Source organism: Myodes glareolus, chromosome 16 (genome assembly GCF_982192425.1).
Source record: "Myodes glareolus chromosome 16, mMyoGla1.1, whole genome shotgun sequence".
Taxonomy (NCBI): Eukaryota; Metazoa; Chordata; class Mammalia; order Rodentia; family Cricetidae; genus Myodes; species Myodes glareolus.
The window spans coordinates 30229886-30253322 of NC_142041.1; the positions used below are offsets into that span (position 1 = coordinate 30229886).

Consider the following 23437-nt stretch of genomic DNA (forward strand, 5'->3'; position numbering starts at 1 on the left):
GTGACCCAAGAATGGAAGAACACAGCATGGAAGGAGAGAGCCAACTCCCCAAAGTTACCCTTACAACACACACACACACACACACACACACACACACACGTACACATACACTGTGGTACACACATGCTGCATGCTGCACTCACACAGATGTCATACATACTCACCTACACATGCAATAATAATAAAATAAACATTTGAGAAATGATCAAGATGATGTATTTGCTAAGAGAACCACCTCCAAAAAGGATCTTAAAATGATGGAGTTAATGAAGATGCCATGGCTTCTGAATCCGATCAAGTGCTTAGACTGAACTGAAAACACAACTTGGGTTTCATCAAGATAATGACTGGGGGCTGGAGAGATGTCTCAGCGGTTAAGAGCATTGACTGTTCTTCCAGAGGTCCTGAGTTCAATTCCCAGCAACCACATGGTGGCTCACAACCATCTGTAGTGAGATCTGGCGCCCTCCTCTGGCGTATGGGCATACATGGAGGGAGAATGTTGTATACATAATAAATAAATAAATCTTTAAAAAAAAAGATAACGGCTAATCTTTCTGGGCATTTCCTATGTGCATACCACTCTGTGCCCATACTGGTTAGCATATTTTCTAAACACTGCCCTTATATCAGTTAGCAGGTCTAAGCTTCACAGTAGCCCTGGGAAGAGAGCCCTATCACTACTCCATGTGACAGGTAAGTCTTCCCCACACCTCACGGTTGGCAGGTGGTGGTGTCTGAATTTGAACCCAGGCGGCCGCACTGGGAAATGCAGCCCTCTCCTACCTTCCAAGTTCAGAGTGTCTTGTGCTTGCGCTCCTCACACTGACCACCAGGACTGGACAGTTTGAGTTCTTCCTATAAGTGGCCTGGGACAGCCTGTGAAAATGGTTCACTCCTCTCCGGACTCAGAAAACCCTATAAAGTCATAAAAACTTGCAATCAAAGAGGTTCACGTCTTCATATTCATTTTAAGGAGACCCGTAAAACTGTCCAGGCCATCAAGGCTATGCATGTCTGAAAAGCCACCAAGTATCTGAACACTGTCACTTTAAAAATCCGTATTGTGCTATCCTTGAGGTATGATGGTGGACCTAAGTAGGGATGCCCCAGCCAAACAGTGGGACGGACCAGAGAGAATACTGAATTTTTGCTGTACGTGCTTAAAAATGCAGAGGGTGGTGCCAATTCTCCAGTCACTGGACATCTCCAGGCAAGCCAAGCACCCAAGATGCGTTGCTAAACTTAAGACACATGGTCAGGTTAACTTACAGGTGAGCTCTCCTGCCTGCCTGAGATGACCTCACTGAAAACAAACCATCTCTAAAGAGGAGGCTGTATTGAAGCAAACCACACCCCAGAGCAAACTGTAGGAAGAAAATATTGGCACCAGAACAAATAGCATAATATAAAATGCAAATAAAAGGAGGAAAAGGTTCAAATTATGGCATATTTTTTTCTGTCGACATGGAGTTAGTAAGGATCAGCACAGCGCAGTGGCAGTTCTTGAGTTTTTTCTTGAAACAGATCCACCTTGGAAACCCAGTCCCATCACTTATCAGTGACCACGCTATGCAACTGAGCATTTGTGGGTTTCACTTAGAAGGAAGCAATCCCTAAGCTTGTTGCAGGTAAAATGAGGTTCGTAGTCCTTCATCTGGTGCAGTGTGGGTGTTCAGTAATGAGCCTCGTCTGTGCCATCTGAGGAAGGCAACAGAAGATGCCCTAATTTATCCAGAAGTGAGTGAGCAGTGGGTGAGACCGCTGGGTCTGAGAGCTGCTCAGTCTTTGCTTCACTGTAACATACTTCAGGACAATAAAGCACCTCTCTCTCTCTCTCTCTCTCTCTCTCTCTCTCTCTCTCTCTCTCTCTCTCTCTCTCTCTCTTTCTAAAACAGGGTCTCTTTATGTAGCCCAGGCTGACCTTAAACTCATGATCCTTCTACCTCCCTGTGTGCTGCTATTATATCAAGTATCACCTCACAAGGTTACATGACCTCCCACCCACCCCAACTCTGGTCTCATGGAACAGATGTGCCTGTCTAGGATTTGGCTCCTGCTCCTACTGTGTCTGGCCCTGCTGCCTTCTGAGTCTATTCTTTGGAAACAGGGATAGGACTGCACCCTGTTAGCCAAGCCCCAGCCTCTGTCACTGTGTCCATGCCAAGTTTCAACACTTCACGCCTGTGCTTGTCCTTCCTGTGGCCAAATTCCTGAGTGTCATGCTTTCAATTAGGGAAATTAACAAAGAGACAGACAGACCCTCTTAGCTGTGTATCACCATACGTCAGCAATACCAGCATTCAGGATTCTGAAGTAGATCTTGAGGAGTTTGAGGCTAGTCTATACTACATAGTAAGACCCTGCCTCAAAAGCTAATAAATAGTCAGATGTGATGATGCCTACTTTTGTTCCCAGCACCTGGAAGGCATAGGCAGGCAGATCTCTGTGAGCCTAGGAATAAAATAACTCACATGAGTGTTTTACTTACAAAGAAACAGGTGAATGGAATGGGATATGATCAGCGAAGTTTATAAAATTCTGACAGTGTTAAATAAGATTTCCTAAGCCACTTGGGGCTCAGAGGGCCCCAGAATCTCCAGGCTGTAAAGTGTTAGCAGTTAGCATCTGTGAGTGACTCTGAAAGAATTAGAAACGAGATTGTCCTCTGAGATTTAAACTAGGACATCAGCATGTAGTGGATTAGAGCAGAGATCAGCTCAGTCTCCTTAAAGAAGCAGTAGCTCTTAGACTGGGAAAACGTGATGAAGTCGGAAGGAAGGCTCATTCAGAAGGGGGCTGCCTAGCCATGGGAGCCTAAGGAGGTCAGAGAAGCCACGGTTCAGCAGGTCCCACGGCAGAGCAATTGAGTTCCTGCTGTAGGGAGGGCACTTGTTTGTTTCTAGCTGCTCAGCAGCCAAAATAACCACACAGAAACTGTATTAATTAAATCACTGCTTGGCCAATCACCTAACCACATTGTGTTTGTGAGTAGCATGCTACAATCTGCTTAATGGTGCTACATAGACCCACTGTATACCTGGAACTGGGGTAGTGTGCAAGGTTTGCAGAGGTGGTGAACAGACCTCTGCCATGTGAACTGGGCGAAGAAGGCAAAGCAGCCTTAGTCCTAGTTACATCACCGAGAAGTGCTCCTGGACAGAAAAGGATTTCAGATACATAATAGGACAGATTAAGATATAAAAAAAAAACCAAAAAACTCTAAACGAGATACACTGTGTTTTAAAAAAAAATGTACGAAGGCTTGGGAGAGAGAAGAAAAAGAGTAAAGAGATAGTAAGTGTAAAATAAAAGAGTACAGATAGTCATAGATTAAAGGAGCAAAGAGAATAAAATAAATACTAAACTTGTAGAAAAAGTAATAGAGTAAGAAAAATAAGCCGTGTAAAGATGAAATATCACAGACAGTCTGGATTATGTATATTATTGTGTTTCTTTAAATTTTTTGACTGTGAAGGAGCTAAGTACAGAGAGACATTACACTGTATGGGCTGCTAAACTAAACCAACATATATACTTTAAAGGTATCTAGTCTTCAAAATTTGGGTCCTAGGATATGTTGCTTTGGAAAAGAGGTTTTTCTTTTGTTTCCACAGAAGATGAGAAACTATGGATTCCTTCCAGACTAATGTAATTTGATGGACCAAGACCCGAAAGGTCTCCGTGAACACCCCAAAAATTACTTCACCCAACAGAAAGCAGGAAACAGTTTTGAGAGAACTATGCCCAGATTCCCTAAATGATTGTTTATAAATGTTTGTTTACATGTAAAGGGGGATATGATATAGAGATCAATAATTTGCATTGGTATGGATCTTGGTCTATTGATACAAATTTCCGATCAATCATATATATATATATATATATATATATATATATATATATATATATATCCACTCTTGATTAAGGTATTGTGCTTGTGCAGATCATTTAAAAATGTAATGTATAATTAAGAAATACAGGTTAATAGATAGTCATCTGTGATAGTCAAGTTTATAGTCATCTTAGCTAGGTTTTCTAGATATATAGAGAAGTATTTCAGTTATGTATTCTTCAGACCTTTCAGAGACCTTCAGAATATGGCATTTAAAATGTTTTAAGAGCTTAAGAGTTTTCAGAACAATAAGTCACATCTGCTCCTGGCAGCACCAGTTACTTCAAGAGGAAGATTGGCATCAAAATGGCTCCTCATGGAGTTTGTTAGCTGTTTGGGCAAGAAACTGCTCTTGCCTGGACTGCTTGATGTTATGCTGTATGAACTGGACATGCAGAATTCACAGGGAAAAAAGACTGCTGAAGTTGTCTAAAGAAGGTGAGACAGTCCTTTGGGATTCCTGCTTCATAAAAGAGTCTGCTAGACATTCTGCAGGGTACAGAAGAAAGCAACTGATGGACTTTGCCATTACAAGGCAGAACAGATCTTCAAATTTCCTGCCCATGGAAAAGTCTGCTGGAGTCTATGGACCTGTGGGCTGAAGATGAATGCCCCAAAGATACAGAAGAACTTTGGGTGACTGTCCAGGCAGCAAGATGTCTCTGTCAATTCTAGAGTTTTGGAAGTTGCTTACAATGCACTTCCTGTTCACTTAGGTACTATTATATCCTTCTGGGGTCTTTGATGGAGTTAAATAATAAATAGTTATAATTATACTTTTCTTTAGTTATGAAAAAAGATAAAGTAGTTATAAATATTGTAACTATAATTTTTGCTTGATATCTGTTTTGTTATATGTAATATTACTATGTTAAAGTTAAAACCTTCCTTTTTATTTAAAAACAGAAAAGGGGAAATGGTGTGGAAGTCCTTCTGTATATGTGTTGCTTTTATTGGTTAATGAATAAAGGAGCTGCTTTCGGCCAATGGCTTAACAGAATATAGCCAGGCTAGAAAAGATATATACAGAGAGTAGGCAGAGTCAGGGAGATGCCATGTGGCCACCACTGGGAACAGATGAGCTGGAACTTGCTGGTAGGCCACAAGCCTCATCATAAAATATAAAATAATGGAAATGAGTTAATTCTAGATGTAAGAGCTAGTTAGCAAAATGATTAAGTGATTGGTCAAGTAGTGATTTAATTAATACAGTTTCTGTGTGGTTATTTTGGGGCTGAGCAGCCGGGAACAAACAAGTGGGCTCCCTACAAGTTATGGAAGGAGGTGAAGATGGTATCTGTGGGGTAATTCAGAGATGAGTAACTTTCTATTATAGAGATGGAAGCCAGATGCCTCAAAACATTCTTTCAGTGTTTCCCCTGCTTAAAGTCAAACTTACCAAGCATTAAGTTTGGTAATTATAGTTCTAATTCTCAAACTATGGCTTTAGATCCACCCACAGGACATGCATACATGAGCCAGTGATGTAGGTGTCCTTCCCCGGTTGATGTCTTACTGTGACTTGGCAAGCTGACTAGCGATTAAAGGAGTGTTCATGCCGCCTGCCTACAGGACTGGAATGCCTCGTCGTAAGCAACTGATATCTTTGCAATCCGAGTCTTCTTTTCCTTTAGGAAGTTGGTCTCCAGGTCATAGACAGTGACAGTGGAAACTTAGACCACTGGGTACGGATGAATCACATTTCTGAGCCTCCTGGGCCAAAAGCCAGAATCTGGATCCTGTGAGGTCACGGAGGCGAGGTCATTAAAGTAATTAATATCCACTGTGAAGCCTTTGGGGACGTCATTGCTACTGACCTTATCCTGGGGTCATTGAGTCCCTCTCGTCATCCACACTATTCTTTAGGGTACACAACAGAAGAAACGAACTGTTCCTCCTTCGTACAAATCAGGGATTCCCTCCAAAGTGAAGCAGGAATTCCAGCATACCTTCCCCAGCATGGCCTTCCCGTTCTCCTCCCCATGCACTCTGAGTTCTGAACTTGGCTTCTTTGCTATGCTATTCATCTATGCCTAGAACAACTTCCTCGCTAGCCTTGCACACCACATGTCGTGTTCAACCCAAGGCTTAGGATGAGTGGCCACAGATCCGTTTCCATAATGACTGTTCCATCTCAGAAGCCCCACACCTTCTGTCAAGCTCCTGTTCACTTGCTGCCATAGTTTGCTGTGGCAAACACCATGGCCAAAAGCATGTTGGGGAGGAAAGGGTTTATTTCAGCTTATGATCTACAGTCCCTCAATGGGGGAAGCCAGGCAGAAGCTCAATGCAGGAGCATGGAGGCAAGAGCTGATGCAGAGGCCGGGAAGATGATGTTACCTCCCACAGTGTGATAGGTCCTTCTCCATCAATTAACTGTCAAGAAAATGCCCCAGACTTGCCTACAGGTCAATCCGATGGAAACATTTTCTCAGTTGAGGTTCTATACTCCCAGATGAGACTAACTTGTGTCAAATTGATTAAAACCAACCAACCAAACAAACAGCACTTGTATTTTTCTATCTTATGTTTACATACTGCTGTGAGGACATAGTCCCCAAGAATTTCAAAAATAACAATCTCTGTTCTGTCAGAACATTCTTCTTTTATAGGAAAATCTTTCTGGAGAGTCAGATTCTTCCAGTCTTTCATTTACTTATTCAGACACTTAACAGGTCTTTCCTGAATGCTTGTATGTGCCAGGACATGAGATCCAACAGCAGAAAAGATCACTAGAGCCTCTTCTTCCTTCAGGCAGCCTGCAGCCTAGCAGGGAAGTCAGTCAGCAAAGACACCACAAACTCCAGCTGTGAGAGTGTCATTACTCACAGTGGCTGCAGCCCTGTGAGATGACAGAAGAGGCTTTCCCAGGACCGAAACCAGAGGAGTGAGCCCAGAGAGGGCAGGGAGTCCGGGAATAAGTGTGAGCTGAACGCTTCCCCTGGCCTGGGTCACTGAGCTCAGTACCTCCTGTCCTGTCTTCGGATAAATATCGAGAACAATCTACAGATCTCTTCCTCCGTTTTCTAGTCCAGGCAGACCACTCCACATACACTAACAGTTCTCAAAGGATACAGTTTGCTGTCTTTCTGCTCTCTTAGCCACAGCTACATTCCTATCAGACCACATAGCTTATTTGCTTCAAGCTAATGTCCTAATGTCATTCTCAAAGAGAACTCGAATAGCATGTTTTAGGAATTCTTATCTCCCATCTGTGAGACACAAAAATCTTTGTCTTGTTAATTGCTGAATCCCTGGTAGTATCTGGAGGCCACATAGTAGATGCTTAGTGTGCAGTCCCTGGATGGATGTAGGATGAATTGATGTAGGATGAAAGCGTGTAGGCTGGATGATGTAGAATAGAAGGATGGATGCTACCATCTCATACAGAAGCACTCTAAAGCACAGGACTTGCCTAGGTCACATTTTTACATTCCTCTGTCAGTTAGGACAATGCTCTACACATAGTAAATAATGAGTCAGTGCCTGTGGGTTGCTTTATCTGGCAACCTCCTCCCCGTTCTGGGGCTGACAACTGCCTCCCCTCTCCTCCTGGTTTCTCCCTCTGACCTTGTGACAAAGACTCCACCTCCTCGGCTCCATGCCAGCCCTTCTGACGTTGGTGACAGGGATGAGGTTCTCTGGAGCCACTGATACACCGAACAGCATGCCAGAGTGGACTCGAGCATTTTGGAGTAAAGTACTCCTCACGTATTTCCACGGAGGACACAGCCCGTAGAACTTCGTCGGGTATTATAAACTCCCTCTGGGAGTCACTGTGCAAGCAGGTTCTTTCTCTCAGTCAGGAACCCAGGCTGGAACCGACAGTGATAACAATAATTACTGTTTACTTCACAGTTAATTACGCTTGTAGATCCACGTAACACAACCGGGATGGAGGTGAGGGTTTCCTGGCCCATAAATGGCCCAAGGAATCAGAAGGAAGATCTGAAGGGTCTATGTATGTCTTTCACAGATGCCGTGACCCAAGCTGAGAGGAGGAGGAGAGAGATGAGGTCTCAGTACCTCGAGAGCCAAGACCCAGGCTGGCACATCTGTAGCCACCACTGGCCCTGCTTGGCTGAGTGAGTCACTTTGGCTTCAACCTCATTATAACCAGAACATGAAATGCTGCATCTTCGAGGGCAGGAGGTCATGGGAGGAGTGCATGCAGCTCAGACAGTGAGGGTGTACAAGGTACCAACTCTGCACTAAGCCCTGGGTACTGAGCTCGGTCAAAAAACTATTCCCCAAACAGAAACCAGTGTTGTCTGAAGCTAACTTTCTGCTACACATCGATTTTACTGCGGTGGAATTTGCCCCAGTCTTCTTAGAATGAGAGCGCTTGACTCATAAAGAGTCTACTAAAGTAAGTGCATGGGTTTTCTCTTATGAGTTTCGTTTTTATTGTACATTCACAAGACATTTCTGGTGATTTTTCTTGTACACCTTTTCTTTCCATTCGATTTTTAAGTGGAAGGCTTTCTCCAAGCATTGACTTTGGTCTGTGTTCTTTCTCCCCCTATCCCCTTCTCCCTCTTCTCTGGGGGTGTGGGTGTGTACACTTGAGACAGTGTTTATGTAGCTCAGGCTAGCCCACCATTTGTTGCATAGCCCAAGCTGGCATCATTAGGTGTTTTGCCTACCTCAGCCTCCCCAGTGCTAGGATTATAGTTGTGAGCCACCAGGCCTGGCCAAGCAGGAGTTCTAGTCGCTGGATAATCTGGGGGCATTCACATATGGGCTTCTCCCAGAAGAAAACCCAGAGTCAAGCCAGAGAGCCTCAATGGGAAATAGTGCTTACCACAAGACCTGGCAGCCTGGATTTTTTTTTTACCTGAAATCCACACAGCAGAAGGAGAGAATCAACTCCAACAAGTTGTCCTCTGACCTCCACACACATGAATTTTAAAAGAAAACAAACTCATAGATAAGCAAAAGATGGCATGGTAGAGCCTGCTGTAGAATGTGGAGACCACACGCTGGTTTGGGGTTTTGTTTTGTTTTGTTTTTAGAACTTTATACATGAGTACTTACATCATTTCTACCCCTCCTCTTTCCTCCAACTCCTCCCTCCTTCTCCGTTCCCTCTCAGATTCATGACATCTTCTTCTATGACTATTATTGCACACACACACACGTCCCTCAGTAGGAGACAGATGAATTGGTAGACAGACAGACAGACAGACAGAATCTACTGAGTCCGTTTAGTGTTGCTTGGATGTACATGTGCTTAGGGCTGACAATTTGGGATTGGGCAACCTGTCGGGGGTCGTGTCCCTGGAGAAAACTGATTCTTCCTCCGTGGGCAACTGCTGGGTGTACTTCTTCATCTAGGATCTTTGTAAACTGTTCCTTGCCCTCTTCTGATATCCACAGCCACCAGGCACACATACATACACACAGACAAAACATTCATACACATAAAATAAAATAATAAAAATTTTTATAAAATAGCTTAACTGGTAGTACTAATAGCTTCCAGAAAGGTATTAATGGACAGAATTGAAGGGAAACTTTCTAATTATAAACTATATTCCATATGTAAAATTGTGCGTATTTGCACACAGATTAAAGGAACAATCGGCCACTTTTGTGTTATGTGTGCACGTGCGTGCGTGCATGCGTGCATGTATGTGCATGTGTGTGTGTGTGTGTGTGTGTGTGTGTGTGTGTACAAGCAAGTTCACAGGCCAGGGCACTCACATAGATCTCAGAAGATAAGGAGCAGCCACACGGTCTCTCGTTCTACTATGTGGGTCCTGGGGATTGAACTCAGGTCATCATCAACTTGGCAGCAAGTGCCTTTATCTGCTGAGTAATCTCACTGACCCTCCTGTGAGACACTTCAAGCTTGTAACATCCAAATGAATGTATAAACGAGACATTATGTAAACAATTAGGTGTTTGGCCAGAAAATCTGGTGTAAGGTTGAGGTGTAATAATACCCACCTATAAAACTGGGATAATAATATGTAACCCCCATGCCATAGAATTATGAGAGAATTAGACAGAGAATACCTAGAAAGCTCTCCGGGCAGGCAAGGCCTAGAATACGAAGCTGCCTAAGCGCATTTTAGCTGTTTTTATTAGAATTCAAATACTCTCCAAATTTCTGTCATTACTATGGAGTTATGGAGCTACTTTCCCTTTGGCAAGACTGTTTTAGTTTTCCTGCTGTCAGTTCCAGAGAAAGCAAGCGTCTCTGGGGTCACCCCAGCACCTGCGGAACTGGTTTCCAGGCACAATAAAGTGTGGAAGGGTTTGCATGCAGCTGCCCTCTTCACAGGGAAGTTACACCAAGCTTCCTAAACAACCAGTACTAACTGTGTTGACCCAGAAATCATCCCACACTTTGGAGAGGGGTGGAGATAGAAATGAGACCGTTCATTAAGGGAAAACTGAATACCAGCAAGGACCCTGGGGGAAGATATTCCCAGCATGCTCCTGTGGCCTTTGTGACGCAGGGTGAAGAGGAGTAAAGCCTGGGAACCTAGACTTCAAACACTAGAGATGTTATCGCAGGCCACAGATTTATCTGGCTCCTTTTACAGCTGATTCACAAAAGCCATGACCTGGGTTATCCTGAGCTTCTCAGAGGAACTCGCCTGGAAGAGGCATGCCCTTGCTCTCTCGTATTTCTTCACCGCTTTCCGCTGTTTCGTGTTGGAAAGTCAACAAAAGCTGAGGTTATTTTATTACGCAATTTAAGATCTTTGAAGCCAACAAGTGTTTTAACATCACAACTTAAACCACGGGGTTTCTTACTATTTTTACATCTCTTTGAATTCCGACTATAAGTCCACGAGAGTGCAATTCTCTTCTGTATCTATGACAGGCCTGGCACTAAATACTTATCTACTAATAATCCTGCTGTCTGCGTTATAGCTGAAAGGAAATGAGGCTGAAGCGGTTCAAACAATGCAGAATGCTCCTGTAACACACGGATGGCAGTGTCGCTTAGGATCACAGGCCCTGATGGGCGAATCAGCCCACAGCACAGACATGGACAGACTGCGAGCGGTGGGACAGAGGGACGAGAAATCGGAAAAGGAAAAGGAGTCCTCAGAATCCCTGTTACCTTCCACTTTAAAGGATGCTGTTTAACTGGAGCTGATTGCTGCTAACGAGGAGACCTCTGCTCAGCCGAAATCACGGGCACCAGGCTCATTCCTTCTCCCTGATTCTTGTGTCTAGTGAGTTCTACATTTGCTGCTGCGCTTTTGGTGGTGGCTTCCTGTGAAAAAGCCTCTCAGCCTTTTCTCGGGAGGCGGAAGAGAAGGACACCCCAAGAAGTAACACTTTGGGGCACCAGAGCCAGCAGAATATGAGAGAATTTAGGGTCCCCCCCCAGGACCCCTACAGTCCCTACATAACCCAATTCCAGCTTCTCTCTGACTGTGTGTCCCACAACTCCAGACTGAGGAGGACTAAAAGATCCAAGAGCTGAGCATCCTAAATTGAGCCAATAAAGCCGATGACAGAAACAATGAATTTGTCCCTTATTTCTGCTTAATTGATTTTAAGAAGGTTTTGGTTTTGTGTGTCCACACATGCTGAGGTAGGAAAGAACGGGCTCCATTTGTGTGCGGGCGTGGTGGAGACAGTGGAGGAAGCTAGGAGCAATCGCTCAAACTCCAACACCTCTTTATTTTTAAGTGTTGAACACAGGCCTGCCAGGAGAAGACAGGTGTTTTCGTTGTTGTTCATAGACAGTATTACAAGTATCCTTGTTCCAGAATGTTCATCCAAGGGACCTGAAGATTATCCAAGCCACCTCTAGCTTTCAATTAGTGGTCAGTGAGATAAACCTTTAAAAGTCCACTGAAGGCAATAACGCGGCCTAGAATCAGTCTTGTCGGCCCACACAAACCAGGGACATATCCAGAGTCCTATAGCTAGGTGGTCCTTGTCACCTCAGAGTGGGGAGCAGGATGCAGAACAGGCTCTCTCTAACTCTGTACGTGGGCCCAGTGCCCAATGCATGGGCTGGTGTGGAGTGAGCTCCTAGAGTGTGCTGTGTAGTGTAGTGACCAAGTTGCTTCATCACTTCCCTTGCCCCTGGTCTTCCTCTCTTTTAGCGACCTGAAGGGAAACGCTGCCCATGACCCCCTCCCCCCCATCAGCACGTTAGACCAGGCTTCCGCTGCCAGCCCTGAGGGACAGGCTACCAATCTTTATCTCCTAGTGTCTTGCTGAGCCTACCAGTGCCTACCCTAACTCCAGGTGCTAGGTTAAGGCCCAGGCTGAATTTGCTGGGTTCTATTGTCTTGGAAACATTCAGCAAGACCTCTTACCTTCCGACCTCAGGCTGTGTGCTAGAGGCACAGAATTTGAGTCGTGTGAGACCTTGAAAGGTCACGACTGCCTTGAGGTATAGTGACTAGTCGTGACACCTTAGGATGGAACCACCTAGTCTGTACCCACCCTCTACAAGTTACCCCTGATTGCCCTCAGGTGAACACTTAGCCTTTCTATCCCTGCGTTTCCCACTTGTGAGAACTTCCAGGGTGCCGTTGGGATCACTAGAGCCAATGATTTCGAACCACGCCTGACACAGAGTTCTCAATCGTGTTGACTATTACCGTTTGCGTGTTTTGGCTCCTTTTTCTGGACCCTCAAGCTTACTCCATTTTCTTTCACTCTCGGTTCTAGCTGTTTCCTCCCCTCCACTCCCCTGCCCCAGGACTTTTTATTTTGCTTCTGGTCCACATCACTGTTGATCCTCTAAGAAGGACACGCGGCCACCCTATTATTTGGCCAGTGCCTTTTCTACTCGAATTCAAATTCAAAACCTTCAAGAGATAGGCCGGTGACTCACATGAATCATTGTGTAACGATTTTTCTAAGGAACATCAGACCTGAAAGGAGTCGCCCTAAGCCTATGTTCCTGAGGAAACCTTCCTGCTTCCAGTTCTTTCAACGACATGGAAATTCTGATGCCGGGGAACAGAAAGACTCTTCCCAGAATTGTTAGACCATGATACTGTCCATGATGGCTTATCCATGTTATCTCATAGTCTTAGCTAGCTGGTTATGACATAGTCACACAGTTAGACAGATCGTCTCTCATTTCTTTTCTTTGTATGACAGAGACCATTGAGTAGCCCACCCGACCTATATAGTTCAATTTGGCCTCAAACACACAATTTTCCTGACTTAGCCTAACAAATACTGAGATTATAGTCATGTGTGACTACACTGAGCTAAACGTTTACTTTTCCTTGTGCTTCCCAAGAAAGCTTTAATGTCCTTATCAAAGCCATTATCACCACTCTGAAAAAACTTAGAACAGCTACGGCAGAAGCTGCTTCAGTCCTGGGTCCAAAGATAGATGCACATTTGTGTTTTTCACGGCATTATCAACCACATACATAGATATACAAGTTATTTTTATATATGCAGACACACACACAAATTGGAGTTTTAGGTAACCACGAAAAAGAATGAAATGGTCAGCTGGGCGGTGGTGGCGCACGCCTTTAATCCCAGCACTCGAGAGGCAGAGGCAGGCAGATCTCTGTGAGTTCTAGACCAGTCTGGTCTACATGAGCTAGTTCCAGGACAGGCTCCAAAGCTACAGAGAAACCCTGTCTCGAAAAACCAAAAAAATAAAATAAAGGAAGAAAGAAAGAAAGAAAGAAAGAAAGAAAGAAAGAAAGAAAGAAAGAAAGAAATCATCTTTGGGGGAAAAAAGTGGTCAGAAATGAGAAGTATGGTGTTAGGTGAAGCAAACCATCCTCGGGAAGACAAATACCTCACATTTTCTCTCCTTAGACTAAAAGAAGAAAACACATGGAAGGAGAAGATAGGCCTTAGCAAAAGGAAGAAAATCAGCAAGAGGCAGGAGATAGCGCTAGAGAGTAATTGGGGTGGATATGATATAAAATAAAAATAAAACCCATTATTTTGTACCATCAGTACACAAAAATAAAATTATTATTATTATTATAAAAAATAATTAAGACTCATTTTTAAGATACTCATAGTCAATGAACAGGCAAACGTCAAAATAATTGACCTTTTTTAAAAAAAATTATAAATTTTTTAGAATTCTAAATTTCTATAACTTGGTTATTCAGACCCTCAAGCTACAACTAGCCACAGTTAAGAATTTCAACAGCTCAACAGAAGAACACCCAGTCTCCTTCTAGGAGGGACACCACATCAACTTCAGTATGCACCTGGATAATTTCAGCATTCAAGGTCAATGCTAAAAAACTCTCAGCCGACACACATAAAAACTTTCCCCAAACATGGACGTTATAGTACGTGCCACAATCTGCCTTCTCCAGTCCCTAGAAGGACTTCTTCCCAATAGACTCCAGTCAGATTCTTACGACAGCATGGTGAGCAGCTGTCCCCAGAGCCCCCACTTCCAGAATGCCTAGCATGGCTTCTTGTTACTGAAGATGTCAATCAACCTGGAGCCAATGGTCCAGGTGCGCCGGCTCCCAAGACACACTTACTTGCTTGCTCCCACAGAGGTCCACAGACTTCACGGGGATCGCCAAGCACAGATCCTGGAAGGAACTTCAGAGACTGCCCGATCCAACCTTTCATCTTACAGACAGACACTGGAACCCACACGAGGGAGATACTTAGCCAAGGTCACGCATCTCATTGATTCAAGGACTGAGGACAGAATTGCCCAACTGCAGATTCACGGCCTTGTGTGTCATTCTTCTCCCAACCCGTTTTTCCGCTCTCCACCCGCCCGCCCTCGCAGGCTTTCAAACGCTTGACACACACACAGTCCACACCCTTCTGGGACGTGCTGGCAGCACGCCTCTCACCAGGAGTGAAGGATTCCAGTTGACCTGGGGCTCTTTACCTCCGAGGGAACGAGCGTGGAAGTGTAAACACTGTAGGGTTACGAGAGATATTCTAGTCTGTCCATCGTCGCTGTGTCTGACTGCCGGTACCTACGGGTTGTTATGATCTCGGAGGCTTCTCAGTTCTTCCCCTCCTATAATTTCCAGTTAGCTTACAATGAAAACTTTGGGACTGCCCCCTCCATCATTCTATACAACAGCAAACATTGACTTAGGAGACACTGGGTGCTTATCATTTGCCAAGCACTGTCCTGACTTTGGGGACACAAGAATGAGAAGGCATATGGTGGGTGCTTTGATATGGTGACAGAATTAGGCATAAGTCTCATAGACACGCAGAAACCATCACAGACAGGCATAAAGAAGGCCAGATTCTTCCTCCTCTTCTCCCTCCTTCTCCTCTTCCTCCTCCCTTATCACCTCTGCTTCTTGCTTTTGTTTCTTGTGCTTCTCCTTTTAAAGATATTTTTAAAGGCGGGTCTCACTATATGTCCTTGAACTCATAGAAACCATACCTGCTTCTGCCTTCCAAGTGCTGCAATTAAAGGAGTATGCCACCATGCCAGGCTTTTATAAAACTTAGAATGGTCTGAGGTGTATGGCAAAGCCATGAAAGTCGGGCAGAGAATACTGTATACCCTCAATTCGGTTTCCTCTATATGAATATCTTACACAGAGGGTAGATTTTGTTTTTTTTTTTCTAATTTTTGTAACATTTAATTGTTTTACTCTCTCTCTCTCTCTCTCTCTCTCTCTCTCTCTCTCTCCCCCTCTCTCCCTTTCTCTCTCTCTCTCTCTCTCTCTCTCTCTCTCTCTCTCTCTCTTTCTCTCTGTGTGTGTGTGTGTGTGTGTGTGTGTGTGTGTGTGTGTGTGTGTGTGTATGTAAGGAGCTTAGAGGACAATTTCAGGACTTTGTCTCTCCTGTCACCATGAGGGTCCCAGGGATCTAACCCATTAGGTTTATCAGTAAAGGCCATTCCCTGCTGAGCTGTCTTGCCATTTCTGACATATTTAATATAGGACACTGACATCACAAAAAAATTGTATTTAGAAATATCATGTGGATTCCAGGGTGGGAAATGCGCTAGCAGGGATAATATAGAAGGTTGGTTGGTGGGCAGGCTCAGCAAAAACCACAGCAGAAAGAAAGGAAAGAACATAATGGCTTTTAGACATACTAAGATGGTATAACTGATAGAAAATAGAGGTTAGTTAAAGGACCTAAAGGTGGAAGATGAATCAAGTTAACCAGATTCCTGGCTTTAGGACTGAGCAGCTGTGGCCGTTATTAGGCTGTGTGACTGTGGTTTGAATGCACCACCCCCCCCCTCCCCAAATTCATGCAGGAGAAAATGGATCCCTGAAGCAGCAGCGGGTTGTGGAGCATCACAGGAGGAGTTCAGGGTGTGGCGACTCTGCTCTTGGGAATGAATGAGTGCCATTACGAGCAGTACCTTCAGGAGGGAGTTCTCTCTGCCTGTCACCCCTCGATGAGGCCTCTCTGTGCTCCCCCTCCCCCACCCCGCAATGTGAGCATGCAGCAAGCCCACCAGGCTTTGATGTTGAACTTCTGTCCGAGACAGAATAAACACCTCTTCTTCATAAATTACAAAGTTTCAGATATTCTGGAGTAGCGGCCCTCCGCGGGCTAAGATGGAAGGAAGGTGATTGGTTCCACCATGAGAAGGCGATGTGTTGGGTACTCGTGGGTGGGCAGACAAGACAGTGAAGTCATGCCATCAGGTGAGCCAGGCATGATGATAGTCCCGGGCAATTCAGACACTTGGGAGGTAGAGGCAGGAGGAACAAGAATTCAAGGTTAACTTGGTTAACCTTGGAGATCCTCATTCAAAATACATCAATGAAGATACTGGTTGTGTGTGCAGGCCTGTGTTCCTGGAAAGACATGAACGAAAGTCATGTGATATAAATCACTGTCCTCAGGATGGTGGTAGAAGCCAGACTAGACTGCATATTCGTGTAGAGAGGAGGATCCAGGAAAGGACCTAAAAGAACACTGTCATTGAAGAAATTACTGGAAGGACAGGTGTAGAAAGAGGCTGTGGAACATCGGGAAAGGTCGAAAGGATTAGAGACTGTGGCATCCCTCATGCAAGGAGGACAAATGCTCTTTGTAACGCATTATGTGACCAGTGGTGTCAGATCCCAAAGACAAGCTCAGAGCCTCCAAAGGCCCCCCAGGTGAGCAGCTCCAGAGAAAGGAGGGAGCCGCAAACCCAATCTGTCTTTGGGCTGCAGACTGAAGAGAAAGCAAGGACTTGAGGCTATCCGCATCTGTCATTCCTTCAAATCTACTGTCAGCTAGAGGACAGTGATAAACGGGGCTGGAAAATGACAACAAATATTGTGGGTGTAAAAACAATTCTTGTTCCATCTTGAGCCTGACTGAGCCATGATTTCCCTACTAAAAAATTATGTATTAGGAGTAGCTACCATTTATTAAGTGGCCACCGTAAGTCAAGCACTTCAAAGGCATTATCTTATCAAGCCCTCTCAACGGCACTTTGGATGGACTCCATCGTCCTCTGATACAGAAAGAGGAAGACCATAGGCGCGCCCATATCTGACACCGCTTTCCACATCACAGAGAAGCTAGAATGGAAACCCGACCACTGCTCCAAGGGTGCCCCCTTCCACTGCAGTGACACCGCCTGCTTTTCAGTTTGAAGATCAAGATTAGAACGGGTGACCAGAGAACTCCATCCATCATGGGAAGAACCATGGACTAAAGAGATGGATACCCGGGCACACACTTCTTGTTCCAGGACAATGGCTGGGTAAGAATGTAGAGTTTCTGGCTTTGAATCCCAGAGTCCCAAGTAAGTCCCCTTTGAGGCTGTGTGCACGTGTGCACCAATGTATGTACATGAGGGTGCAGAGTCAGAGAGCTCAGAGTCTCTCAGTCCATTTTGTTGTTAGTTAGAAAAGTTGAGGTGGTGGGCTAGGGAGATGACTTGGTGGTAAAGAGCAGTGGTTGCTTTTCTAGAGGACCTGGGTTTAAGCTCCAACATGGCGGCTTGCAACTATCTGGAGCGCCATTCCGGGGATTTGATGGCCTCTTATGACTTAAAGGAAACCAGGCACACAGTTGGTGCACAGGCATACATGCAAGCAAAACACCAAAACACCTATAAAAATAAATAAAAAATAAAAAATAAAAATAAAGAAAAATTGAAGAAGGAAAAGTTAAGGTTGTGCATAAGAGAAAATCCCGAAACTGTACAAGGATTTTGCAAAATGTAGTTTATCCTGGAGACAGCACATTTTAAGAAAGATTCCAGCCACTTTACAGAGTCAGGAGGGAAGATGAAGCAATTTCTGGCAGATGGTCAGGAGGCTATAACTGGGGCTATTTGGGTACATGGTATGGAGAGAGAGAGAACTGTCCTAGAGAGCTGGGAAGTCCCCAGAACTGGAGGTGCTCGCACGAGGCAGGGGTGCTGAAGTCGGAAGCCAAGCACCAAAGACTGTTTACATTGTGTTCCCAGTCTGAGACTGGAAGTGAGCCTCCAAGTACATATACGCTGCACATGATCAGCCTGGCCTTTGTTCTCTGCTGATGGATTCCAGGTGTTATGACACGGAATGACCAGCATGCCCCTCCCTTCACTGCACGTATAATACGGAACAACTGAACTCTGATATGCTGGGAGCAGGAAAGCATTCTCACCTTTAGGAAGATGTGTCTTTCTTTTCTAAGGTGAGACGAGTGGTGTTTGCCCCATCAGACATGCCTGCCATGCTCTGAACAACAGAGGCGCAGTGTGGAAAATGGAAACTTGGAGAAACTCTGAAAAGATTACCCTCAGTGTAACAATAGTGGCTGTGGGGTTGTAGAAGATTGCTTTCTTTCTTCCTTAGTTCATCCTTAATTCCATGTTGTTATAAATATGTGGGCTGGACAGGTGGCTCAGTGGTTAAGAACACTTGCTGCTCTTTTTTTCTTCTTCAAGATAGGGTCTCACTATGTAGCTCTGGCTGCCCTGGAACTCACTATGTAGACCAGGCTGGCCTGGTCTCACAGAGATCTACCCGCCTCTGCCTCCAAAGTGCTGAGATTAAAGGTGTGCACTATTACACCCAATGACTTTCTGTCCTTCTGTTCCCTGCACCCACATGTGGTTTCACAACCATCCAAAGCTTTGGTTCCAGGGGATCAGAACCTTCTTCTGGTATCAGAAAACAAGGCATGCATATGATGCACATACATGCATGCAAATTTTCCAAACACTCATGCACATAAGAATATCGTTAATATAAATGAGTAAATATGTGCTTTTAAATTTAAAATGAGTGATTAAAAAGCATCAGATGGTTTCGTATACTTATATTGTTATAGATAAATAAAAGCAATGAAATTTAAAGGTCATAGTTTAAGTTGTCTTCATTTTATTTTTATGTGTATAGGCATTTTGCCTGTATGCATGTATGTGCACCACACGCATGCAGTGTGGAGCCGAATCCCCTAAAACTGGAGTTACAGGTGATTGCCAAGCACCATGTGGGTGCTGGGAATCAAACCAGGGTTTTCTAGAAGATCAGTCAAGGGTTTTAACCACTAAGTCATCTCTCCAGCCCCAATAATACTGCTTTTTAGTGTGTATATGTGTGATATATGTATATGTGTACACATGTGTGCGTTCTTACGAACACACACATCTGTATACTTATGGAGATCAGATGTCAACACTGGATGTTTTATTGCTCTCATATGTTTTTGCATTTATTCTTTATTTTCAGAGAATACCTTGTAGGAATTAGTTCTCTCTTCCACCATATGGATCCTGGGTATCAAACTCAGGTCACTGGGCTTGGGTGGAAGAGCCCTCACTAGGCCATCCTGCTGACCCCCTCCATCTTATTTTTTGAGACAGGATCTAACATGGGACCTGGAGCTCACTGTTTCAGGAAGACTGAGTGGCCAACGAGTCCCAGGAATCCTCCCTCTTCTCTGCCTCTCAGTGCTAGGATTTCAGACTTTGTCACCACATCCGTCTTTTCCACGGGTGCTGACATCTGAACTCAGGCTCCCTCCCGTACTTCAAGGTAAGTACTTCACCCACTGAGTTCACCAACCCTACGGGTCTTTTCTTACATTAGTAGACAGCTAGTTTTTCCATCAACAGATGTCTAGATAAAGGAAATGTGGAACACACACACACACACACACACACACACACACACAATGTCCAGCATGAAGAAGGAGGGTGTCTCTCAGGAGAATAGATGGAACCAAAGGCTATCTGGATAAGTAAAATAAGACAGACTCAGAAAGACAAATGTGAAACTTCTCTATAAAAATTCATACATACATACATACATACATATATACACACTTACATTGATACATAGATATGACTTGAAAGTAGAAAATTAACTATTTTATTTGGGCAAAGGAAGAGCGCTAGTTTGAGTGAGGACACAGGAGAGAGCAATGGGACAAATTATTGTAATAGTAAACAATATATTTGAATGAAAGTGTCATTATGTCCAAGAAACCCATTACTTTGTATGATAAATATGCACTGACAGGACTTTTTTAACTAAAAAATATGCTGAGCAGATCTTTGTGGGTTCAGGGTCAGTTTGGTCTGCTGAGCAAGTTCTAGGCCAACTCTAACTATACAGTGAGACCCTGTATCAAACAAACAATGAAAAAATGAACTGGCAGATGGCTTCATGGGTAAAGGCACTTGCTATCAAGCCTGATAACGTAAGTTTGGTCCCTAGGACTCAGACTTGGCAGCTATAGCACTTACCCACTGGGCCATCTCATGGGGCCCCTATTTTCCCCAGTCAAACAAAGCCAAATTTACCAAAGCTGTAAGAAATATTCTTATTTAGAAATATAATGAATACAATTTGGAATAAATTTCTTTGGGAACTATTTCCTTTCAGCCTAATCTATACATGGCCTTTCATTCATTCATTCACTCAATGAATAGTGAGTTTTCATCACGTATAAACACAAGCCCCCAGTGCATGAGGGACTTGAGAAGGACCAAACGCTCCTTACACTTGAGGTGCTTTCAGGCTTCTTGGAAGGGGACCATATACTAATAAATCATTCAGATGGTGAAGGCCTAACTACCAAAATGAGAGTAGACGCCAGTGAAGTGAAGTTTATCAAAATTCTCTTATTCTTTAAGGTTCAAAAGAGCCCCTTCCTGGAGATGTAAATCTCTCACTAGGCAGTGATTTCTGTAAGTATGGTACCTTATCTATTGGAAGCATCTACCACAGAGCAATCTCCGTGTTGCTGTTGTTTGACATAGGGTCTCATTATACAGCCCAGCTGGCCTGGAACCCTCTCCATAGACAGGGCTGTCACATCCGCCTTCCTCTGCCTCCTGAGTGCTGGGATCAAAAGTGTGCATCGTCACACCTGAGCAGCGAAATCTCTTTAAACATCCTTTATAGTGTGTGTTCATTCATTTGTTTATGGTTGAAGGCACAGGTATAGAGGTCAGAGGACAACTTGCAGGGGTTGTCTTTTCATCCTGGGGTACCCAGGTCATCAGTCTGGGCAGCAAGCATCTCTGCCTGCTGAGTCATCTGGCCGGCCCCATACTGCAGTCTCTGAAAGTCCAAGCCTCTCTTCCTTGACACGAGTCTTGCTTCATTCATTCTGAGTCCTGGGTAAACTTCAAAGTCAAGTTTATTTTTATTGTGGTTTTGATTTTCTTTGATGTGGGGTCTCAGGTAGCCCAGGATAACCTTAAACTTGTTGGGAAGTAGCAGGTGGACTTCAACTCCGTATCTTTCTCCTTCCAGCTCCTAGACTAGGCATAAAAGAATGCCCCTAATACACCCAGTCGCTGTCCGGGGAATGCTAGGATGCGCCCCTCCCCTGAGGAGTGAGGAAGGATAGGAATGGAGTGGAATAATAACTCGGTCCAGATCAGCAGCCACCGTGGGAGTGGGAGTGTGAAAAGGGGGCCGCTGCTGGGTAAGCCCTGCCACTCCAGAGACAGAAAGGGCCTCCATTCTTTCTGCCCTTATCTCTTGGAGGACAACTGTCAATGAAAGTATTCACACTAGCAGGATACCATGGGAGGAAATGCAGAACCAAAGGCCAGAGATCCACCCAGATCACTCTTCCCTTAACTAGTTCCTCTCTGGGCCCAAGTTTCCCTGTAAAGTTTAAAAGAAAAAAAAAAGTTGAACTGTTCAGTACCCAAAGTCTCTAGTTTTCTATGGTCACACAAAGCACACGCTCACTGAGATTTTATATTGTGTTAATTTCTCAATCAAGAATCACCCGTGAATCCCTGACCACGCACATATAAATTCCTCCCCAGTGATGGAAATTAAAACACTTAATTCCCTTACAGTTTGGCTGTACACTTCAAATGCTTACATGAAAGCTGTCTGGGAAATTGAGTCAAAGTAACAGCTCCTAAGTCCCTCCTGGGACCTAAATGGAAAACAAGACAGGCTATGACATCAGCTGCTATTTCCTCTGTGATCAAACTGAAGAACACAAATATCAATATTAAATTATGTATGCATATGTCTTTATTTTTGCCTCTCAGTGCACATCCCAGTAAATCCTTGCTCTTAGCCTTTAGTTCATTATATAGAAAGAACAGGAAACATGGTGAGCCTGGAAATTCAGCATTTTAGAGTTACCAGTGACTTCAAAGATGAGGCTGAACTCATTCGGCGCCCAGAGGAGGAAAAAGTAATGAGGAGTCGAAGATGGGAAAATGGCTCCATTCGATACTGACTTCTGGAGGCATCATATTTCTTAATGTGCCTCACCTAAATCCACTGTAATTGGATGACACCGTCACCTAGATGCTATATATATATATATATATATATATATATATATATAAACAGTATCCACAAGCCTAAAATAGGGAGCCTGTTTTTATGGGTCTTCTTCAAGGTGGTTAGAGGGGCCATGCAAAGGCAAGGAGGCCAAGTTCCCCAGGATGAGCATCCTTGATGCAGAAGCAATCCTAGATCCAGACTAGGAAATGGGGTTGCCCAAGCCAGTTACTGCCTCTCCCTCATTCGAAGCGGAGCCAGCAGACCTTCCTAAGGGATCTTCATACGAATTGCATTGCCTTGGCGCTGACAATGAGCCTCAGAAGCCAAGAGCACTTGCTGCTTTCACGGAGGACTCAAGTTCCATTCCCGGCACCCACAAGGAGGCCCACAACCATCTGTAAGTGCAGATCCAAAGCATTCAACACCTTCTTCTGACCTCCTTGGGCACCAGGCACACACATGATGCACAGATATCCTTGCAGGCAAAACACTCATAAAATAAAAATAAATAAATCTAGGAATTACATTGCCTTTAGCAGGCCAGCCATTTGCTACATGGACATAAACAGGTGCCTCTTTAATTGAGCATTAGATAAAAACAATTGAGTGTTAAATATCTACTTTTTTATCAATGAGCATAGTTTTTGGTTAATTTAAAACCTTCTTTGATGTTCTGTGAAACCAAACTACTCAAAACGATCTCAGTATATGCAAAAAAAAAAAAAAAAAAGAAAAAAGGTATTTCTACATCTAAACTCAGTGTTTGGGTCTAAGTTACCAGAATTATGTAATTAGGTATTTCCTTCCCAATCTGTTTTACCCACTTTTCAGATGAATACTATCTGCTTGTTGATTTGTTTTGTTTTGTTTTTTAGATACAGGGTTTCTCTGTGTAGCCCTGGCTGTC

General features: G+C 44.1%; 1 protein-coding gene across 1 annotated transcript in view; it reads right to left on the reverse strand.

The window, feature by feature from the left end:
* The window catches only part of Frmpd1 (FERM and PDZ domain containing 1), a 167058-nt gene extending 152547 nt beyond the window's left edge, over nt 1-14511 (reverse strand). The window contains exon 1 of the mRNA XM_085677202.2: nt 14365-14511. The gene's annotated coding sequence lies outside the window, so the exon portion shown is untranslated. The remainder of the gene's footprint in view (nt 1-14364) is intronic.
* Between the last annotated feature and the right edge of the window lie 8926 nt (nt 14512-23437).